The following is an 8,427-nucleotide window of genomic DNA, read 5'->3' on the forward strand; positions in this document are numbered from 1 at the left end:
TGGAATCTCCATGTCCCAATCTGCAGTGCTTCCAGGAGCTACCATGTAGAAAGGCTGTGCTTCATAATTCTGGTGGTTTAGTCGCTAAGTCATGTCCAACTCTTTCGACCCCATGGACTGTAGCCCGCCAGGCTCCTCTGTCCATGGGATCTTCCAGGCAAGGATACCAGAGTGGATTGCAAAAAAAGAAAAAGAAAAAAAAAATAGAGTGGATTGCTATTTCCTCCTCCAGGGTATCTTCCCAACCCAGGAATCGAACCTGGGTCTCCTGCATTACAGGCAGATTCTTTACCAACTGAGCTAGCAGGGGAGCCCTCATAATGCTAATTCAATCTAATATTGATGGAGCCTCTACCGTGGACAGATGCAGTGCCAATTACTAGGAAGATAAGGGCGAAAAAAAGGTCTGGTCTCTAGGGAACTCATGTTAAAATCACATAAATACACAAATATTTATGGAATGAGTAGGCCTGGGGAGGAGTATGACAACAGATACACCTAAGTGTTAAAAGGAGTATCCCATGTCTCATGAGGCAGAATAGACTTCTGAGCAGGGGTATTTGATGTGGGCTTTGCAAGAGGAGTGAGCTATGATCTCTCAAGAAAAAGAGGAAGGGAATTGTAGGCAGAACAAACAGCAGGAGCAACTGGCTATAAACACAGAAACGTATGGAAACATATGCCATTAGAAGAAAAGGCAACCCAGTAAAACCAGAGCTGAGAAGAAGAGGCATGTGAATCAGGAGGCACGTGAGTCAGAAAGCACATCAGTCGGAAGGCAGGGCGACCAGAGCAGTCTTAGATGACCAGGGTGAGGAATAACAGAAGGAATCAGAACATAATCAAGGAGACAAAGAAAAACTTAAGCACTGCAATAACATTTGATCTCTGGTTTAAGATGAAAATCTGGCAGCAAGGTGAAGAAAGGATGCTTGGGGGGGTGAGTGAAAAAGCTATGTGGCTATTCAAGAAGAAGCCTGAAGTCAGGTGATGGTAACAGACAAGATGAGGGACTCATGAGACACAGAGGTAGATAGACAAGGCTTATCAACTAAAAGATAATGACAGTTTCTGATTTTAGTGACTTGATGGATGGTGGTGTCACTAAATAGGATGGGGACATCGAGACCAAAAGCAGTCCAAAGTAAGTGCCACCTGAACTAGAAAAATACTGGAAATTCTAAAAACACACCAGTGGATTCTCACAACTGGGTGATGCCATGTGTATAATGACTGTGTATTGTGCCAAAGCAGGTGGCTCAGGGGTGCGTGAATAAGGACAGAGGACCTCCAGGTCACTGGTTCCAAGTCACAGTTCTCAAGTGTCCAAAATTTGTTCACATATCTGACAGCTGTTCACTGACTTATCTAAAAGGAATTAGAGGTCTTAGCTTAGGTTCTAGCAAGACAGATATTCCACTTTATAACTGAAATCCTTGTTGATTTTTTAAGAAATTAAACTAGTTCTAGTCTTTCAGTTGGCTGCTGAGGTGGTTTTGGACTAATCAGAGTCAATTTCTTCCCGCAGAATTCAACCACGGAATAGCTGATTTGTTTGAAATGTTTAAAAAGTTGAAAAGTCAAGGATAGGAGTTGGCAAAATGTGATAAAGCAATCATTCAATATAGCTCTGCTTCTTTCTATCATTCTTTATTCTCATAAAGTCACTTCCAAAAAAGGTATCTGCCACATTTCAGGTCTGTTTCTTTTATTCCTTTTTCAACATTTAGATCCAAATAAAGCCTTCGGCCTGCAGTAGTGGTTCTCTCTGTCTTTGGAAGATAGCCAAGTGGCATCATAGGTTTTGGAATATACACACACACACACACACACATTTTTAAACATGCTTCCTTCCTTTCAAATCCAAAGTTCCAAGTGAAAGGATATGTGTCCTGGGCATTAGGTGAGACACACAGGGTGTTCTTTATGTCTCCATATAGAACAGAGGCCTCCACAGTATAAGACTCTTTGAGCTGTAGAGGAACCTCAGACCTCCATGGTTCCATATTTGCTTACCCTGTCCCCTTGTGTGGACTGGCCCATGGCAAACCACCATAAAAAAATAATGAAGTCTCATAAGAATTGTGCTTGAGTTTGTACATTCCTTGGTGTTGGCTAAAGCCACAGGAACTCTGGCTGGGTTTTAAAGTTACACCCATTCCCCATTGCAATGCAGGTCTGTGAAATAATGCCTTAGCTCTGCCAAAAACCACAATGATTATCAACAACGTAAGTAATCAAGTAAAAGCACTTTCCACAGTCCACTGACCAGATTGTCAAGAAAGCAAGAAGTAGTAGCAAAAATTGATTGCCGTTTGCGAAAGTAATTTCTATCTGAATTATATTATTGTATAGCAACAGTGATGCATAATGTGTGCCTGGCATCTTTGCAGTAAACATTTTAGGTTTAATTTAGAAATCTGAGTCATTAGAAAACTTCTCTCTCACGATGATAAAGGAGCCACTGTGGACTCAGAACTATTATAATCTGAAGAGGGAAAGGGAATAAACAGGCAAGCTACACACACTAAAAGTGAAAGAATTACCATTGGGCCGAAATAATGGGAAGAAATTCAAATGACAGATAGTTGCTTACTATTGAACAGTTAATACAAGCATGGTTATTTTACATTATTAAACAGCTTGAGCATTTTTAACTTTCTAACATAATGTGCTATGGTCATTGATTTGTTGTTGCTTTTGTTGTTTTAAGCTCTTCATTTCTATGAGGGAAATGGGCTTCAAATTATAGGAAACAGGCCAAATAGAAAAACTAAACTAGACCTCCCTGTCCCTCACAGATACCCAATACGACTTCCTTAATAATTGACACTACCAGTATTCAATAGCTAAGTTGGCAAGATGTTCACCCCTATGCAGCTGAAAAATTTTATTTAAATTTAATTTTTTCCTATTGAACTCTTAATGTTAGAACCTGGAAGATATCTATTGAAAAGCATCAGGCCTTACTATAAATTAATGTAGTGGAAACACAATAAACTTGGGCCAGAGGCCTCCTCCCAAGATTAGTAGGTGTGAGTCAGTGCTTCAAAACCTGATTGCTTATTAGCATGAGGTGGAGGGCTTTTTTTAAAAACACTGATGTTTGAGCTGCCCCCTCCAGGGACCACTTACTAAAACATCTGGTGAGAATGGGGTCCAGCCACCATGTAGGTTTTGAGCCCCTCCTCCACAGGTGATTCCAGTGTACAACCTGGTTAGAGAATCACTGTTTCATGTTCTGGCATGCCTGCAGAGAGAGAGTTTCGTGCGTATTTGTGTAGAAATACTTGCAACCGATTATACTGAAAGTGCTTGGCACTCAGCGTTAGAGACACCTGGGGAATTTTAAGAGTGCTGATCCCTGGTTCTCACCCGCCGGGATGCTGATGTTCTGGGCATGGACAATCACTTCCCAATGACTCCGAAGTATAGCCACTTTTGAGAGCCACTGCTCTCCAGCTGTGACACTGAGGAGGGCTGAGCCAGAGGTGGTCAACTAGGAGTATTAACAAGATAGGACTCAGGTTAGCCTACAGACGTCACGCTCAAAGAATAGGAGTCCTTCCTCCCGTTGCCAGAACTGCATGTGCTGATGTCTAGAATGCACAGAAATACGTGCATAAACAAGTGTCTATTTTGAGTAATAAGATAGAGTTGTCTCCATAGAAACAACTGACTAATAATCATAATGGTTAATTAGATAAGTGATTTCCAAAATCTATTTGTATGATAACTAATGTAATAAACTTCAGACTTCTTATTCAGTGACATGTTTTTCCTTAGTTCTCTTAATGGACTGTCAGGGCTTGGCACTCAGGTCAACAAAAGCCAGGTTAACCTTAACACCTCCAGAAGAATTACTGAGTGTAGAGAAAAGTAGCCTACAACAAGCACAAGTGTGGGAGTCAGACCAAACTCTTGCATCCTGGCTCTGCCGCTGATTAAGCCGCCTCAGAAATGGGGTTGAACCTTCCGCCCAAACTTCTTGTCAATAAAATGGTAGTGATGCTGCCCACCGGAAAGCACGGTAGTGAGGAGTTCAGAGACCTAATTTTCCTGCCACAGTGCTTCACATAAACTATTCCTAGAAGAAGCATAGTAACTGTTATTAAAATCATTGCCTAGATCAGGAGGCTGTTCAGGGTTAACATGCCGCCAAAGTTAAATTTCTCCAGACAGGATGACCACAAATAAAGGTCAAATGACTCCTTACTGCCATCTCATCAGAATACAGAGTCTTGGAATAACTGAATTTAACCGCCTATTTTTTCAGCACATTTCCGGTTTTTTGGACCAATGACCAAAATATTTCGTGGTTATCCCTGGTGCTGTTTCCCTTCCTGGCCACACTGGTTTCCTTCCATTTTCCTCAGGGTGAAGACGACTGGCCTATCCTGCATGTTCCTTCATTCCTCTCCTGATCCTGCCTCAGTGCAGAGGCCAATGCCATATCTCACGGACAAGTTTCTGAAACTTAATAAAAATAGAAGATGCCACCATCAATCTTATTTACTCAGCTAACCAACAAGCCCAGGCAATGTGCACAGGCTGGAAAACAGTACGAAATCCATGGCTCTGACCCCCTGATTTTAGACATAGATGAGTCATAGTGACGACCTCAGCAGAGAGATTCCAGATGACTGTTCACTTTCACATCCTCAGGGTACACTTCAGCACCCTGGGGAGGGAGGTTCTGTTCCAGAGCAGGAAACAGAAGCCTGGAGAAGATGAAAAGAGCTGGTACAAGAGCTAAGGCCTACCAATTCCTGGTTCAAGGCTCTGTACACGCAGCAAGTTAGCAGCTTTCCAGATTTTTCTCAGATTGTCTGCATAGAGCACTACCGTAGTGAAAGTGTCATCCGTGTATAGCATAGAGGTGAAGTGATACTCATTTTTCCCTGAGAGACCTTCTCACAGGTAAATGTTTCGTGGCTGAGCGCATGTCTGACGGGATTCAGCTATCTTGCCAGGTCCCACACAATAAAGTAAAATAAAGTGGTCCTCAGGGCTTCCCCATCTCCTCCCCAAAATGACACTGCAAATTTTAGTATTAAATGGAAGTCATCGAGCTGCTTACAAATGAGCCAGACCCGCTGTTCTCATCTCTTAAGGCCTGACATGCTTGGTTCATAGGCTGGACGGCCCCCGTGCAAGGCCGCGAGTGTCTGAGTTCAGCGCATGCTGGACATCCTAGCTCTGAAAGGAAAATCAGAGATGGCAGCTTCCTTTGAGCAACCATCTGCCTTGGGATAAGTACGTCGAGAAGCAATTAGCACTGGGCCAATTCTACCAAAGGCAGGAAGATAAAACTACTAATAAGAACAGCAACTGGTTAGTAGCCTATTAGCATTTTTGGTCCAGTCTAAGGAAAGCAGCTTCAATGTATTTTCCCCAAATGGTACACATCTTCTGCTGTTGCAAGTATTTTAAAAGGTTCAGGGATTAAACCTCTGTTGAAATTGTTTTTTTTTTTAAGTCTAAGCATTTGAAACATACACACAACACACACGCATAGTACATTAAACTCATGATTCCATTCCCATTATTGCTTAGGATAAGGCTAAATTTAATGGAAAACAAAAATAAATTGACTTAAAGAAAAATTAATGATACATGGCTTTGGTAAAAATAGTGACACATTTAAAACGACTTAAGATTGGGAGACGTGAGCGTACTGGTTATGAGCGTGATAGGCTTTGGAACTGCAAGGACTCGACCTTGAATCTTAGATCTGCTGTCTTGTAACTGAGACTTAGACCCGTTTCCTCACCTGTGAGATGAGGATAATGACATCGCCCCCATAGGATGGTGGCAAAGATGCAGTTAAATTAAATACCATAGGTAAAGGGCCTGGCATATGTGCTGACCATCCTTATTATTATAACTGCCTGGATGGATTCAACAGATTGAACAAAACCAGTCCTATCAAGCAAACTTGGCTGATGCCATTTGGAGAGGAGTCACAGACGAGACTTGCTGTTACCCGCCAAGCCCACTAAGAATTCCCGGAAAATGAAAGTGGAACCTGGGTAATAAAATGAACTCTATCTAACCTTTTCTCTTTTCCTTTGGTCCTTGTCTAGTTTCACTTGCTTACGGGGCACCTCAGCACCAGTGATTTCAGTTCCTCATGTGAAACATCTGTGCCTGGTTCACCCCAGCTCAGGGGCCGTGTGCAGAGAGGCTGCACCCGACACCTAGCTTGGAGGCAGGCCGTGTGCAGAGATGCTGTGCTGGGCACTGCAATCTGGCACATGAGCAGCGCAGCCAGAGAATTCACCCCACCCCCCACCACACACACACACACACACACACACACACACACACACACACGCGCGCGCGCACATGCACCCCCCGCTACTGCCTGCAGGGAGACCTCGTGCTTTAGAAAGACAGCCCCAACTTGGCCATTATTTGATCAAAGAAGATTTGTTTTGCTTCTGAACTGAACTTGGACACATTCTATTGGCCTGATGGACATGGGAAGACACTTGTTGGGGACTGACTTGGGAGGGCTGGGTAACGTCGGGAAGTCAAGGCTGCCCATGCTAGGCCTGCTTCCCTGTCACAGCTCCCGGGTTGTCTGACCTCCCTGGTAGCATCATCTGCTCAGAGTCAGCCCCGAGTTCGCCTGCTGGTGGGGTGCAGGGCTCTTCCGGGACGCAATAGTCACATCAAGATGCTAATGCCCTCCTCCAGCCGTGGGTGCTGACACTCTGTAAAGCCGTCTTCTAAAACAGCACAGAGACCTCACAGCGCTTTTGGGTCCCGAGCTCACTGCACACAACTCTGCGCCACTGCTGGACCAGACCAGGAGAGCCACCATGCTAACTGCAGGGAGAAACAGGAGGGGTCTCAGGAGTGGCTGCCATAGACTGTCTTGCCTCGCCTTTCAAATAAGCGATCCTCGGAGGATTTCTTCAAGAACCCTGTGGTGGCAGATGTCTAAAGATGAATGGCAGCAGCCACTGTCTCCCCAACAGAAAGTTCTGAACAGACACCTTCAAGCCCCAACTGTCATCTGCCTATGTGGCTTGGCAGCAAAGCTGGTTTCTCAGAGAAATTTAAGAACACTGGTCTCATTTGACAGACTCAGAGCCCAGGCTTGTTATCATTCTTCTTTTCTATCATAAATATCACATGTACTCAATGTAGAAAATTTAGAATATATATAAAACAAAATTTGCCAAATGCCACAACTCAATAAGAACTAATAACATTTTGATGTCTCCTTCCAGACAGGATTTTTTTTTTACAGTTGTAATGGTACTATTTATACATATAACATTACATCAGAATTTTCCCATATTTCATTACATCATGCAATTTTCAAAATGTTTTTCATAATGGCTAGATCATTATATCATGTAATATTGTAATGTACTTAACCACTCCCCTATTAGCGGATATTTGCATTTTTATTTTTATTATAATTAATTCTGTAATAAAATATCTTTGTGCATTCATCTTCATCACATTTCAAATTATTTCCTTAGGAGAATTTCTATTTCTAGATACAGAATGACTGGGTTAAATATTGTGCTTTTCAGTTCTTGATATATACTATCTGATTGCTCCTGGGAAGATAAAAATACTTTGCAGTCCTACAACAAGCATATGAGCTCCCAGTCTTACCAAATTCTTGCCAGAGGATTTCTCCTTTTTAATTCTTTACTAATTTAACAGACAAAAAGAGACTAACGACTTCTTGTTTTACCATGCATTTCTCTATTGCTCAATTTTTTTACATGTATTTGTTTTGTCTCTTTTGTGAACATTCTGATCATGTCCTTTGCTCTGCTATCTTTTGATTTTTTTTTTTTGCTAAGTTCTTTAATTAAAATATTCTCACTTCACTTCCATTACAAGTTCATTATAACTAATTTTTCTCCCACTGAAAGAACAATACATTACATTATCTTAGGTGTCGGGGTAAAAAAAAAAAATGGTTCCTCTGTCATTTTATTCCTGTGTAATTAAATATAAAAACTTTTCTTTATGGAATGCAACCTGACACTCTAACTTGTTTAGGAAAATATATAATGGGTTACACATATTAAATTGCCTTGTGTTCATTACTGTTTTAGAATGTTTCACTTCATGAATTTTAATCTGGTAGACTAGATATCGTTTTGATTTAAAGTACAAGATCATGGAGTTTTTTGGCGATATTAAAATAAAAACAGAAAACATTGTCAGTTGATTTATTTTCAAAGATTATGTCTCTGCGTTAGTTTCCAGACACAAACTAAACCTGAAATAACCTCGGACAAGACATTAAAGTTAAGGGCTTCCCTGGTGGCTCAGACGGTAAAGAATTTGCCTGAAATGCAGGAGATCCAGGTTCAATCCCTGGGTTAGGAAAATTCCCTGGAGACGGGAATGGCTGCTTACTATTTATACCTGAAATGAGCTGAGACATGA

The 8,427-nt window shown here is 41.9% G+C and overlaps 1 non-coding gene across 1 annotated transcript; it reads right to left on the reverse strand.

Annotated features, from left to right (window-relative positions):
• Positions 1-238: 238 nt before the first annotated feature.
• TRNAY-GUA lies at positions 239-310 on the reverse strand. Its single transcript has one exon. It is a non-coding gene; the product is annotated as a tRNA-Tyr (tRNA).
• Positions 311-8,427: the final 8,117 nt, after the last annotated feature.

The sequence above is a fragment of the Bos indicus x Bos taurus genome, chromosome 1, assembly GCF_003369695.1.
Source record: "Bos indicus x Bos taurus breed Angus x Brahman F1 hybrid chromosome 1, Bos_hybrid_MaternalHap_v2.0, whole genome shotgun sequence".
Lineage (NCBI taxonomy): Eukaryota > Metazoa > Chordata > Mammalia > Artiodactyla > Bovidae > Bos > Bos indicus x Bos taurus.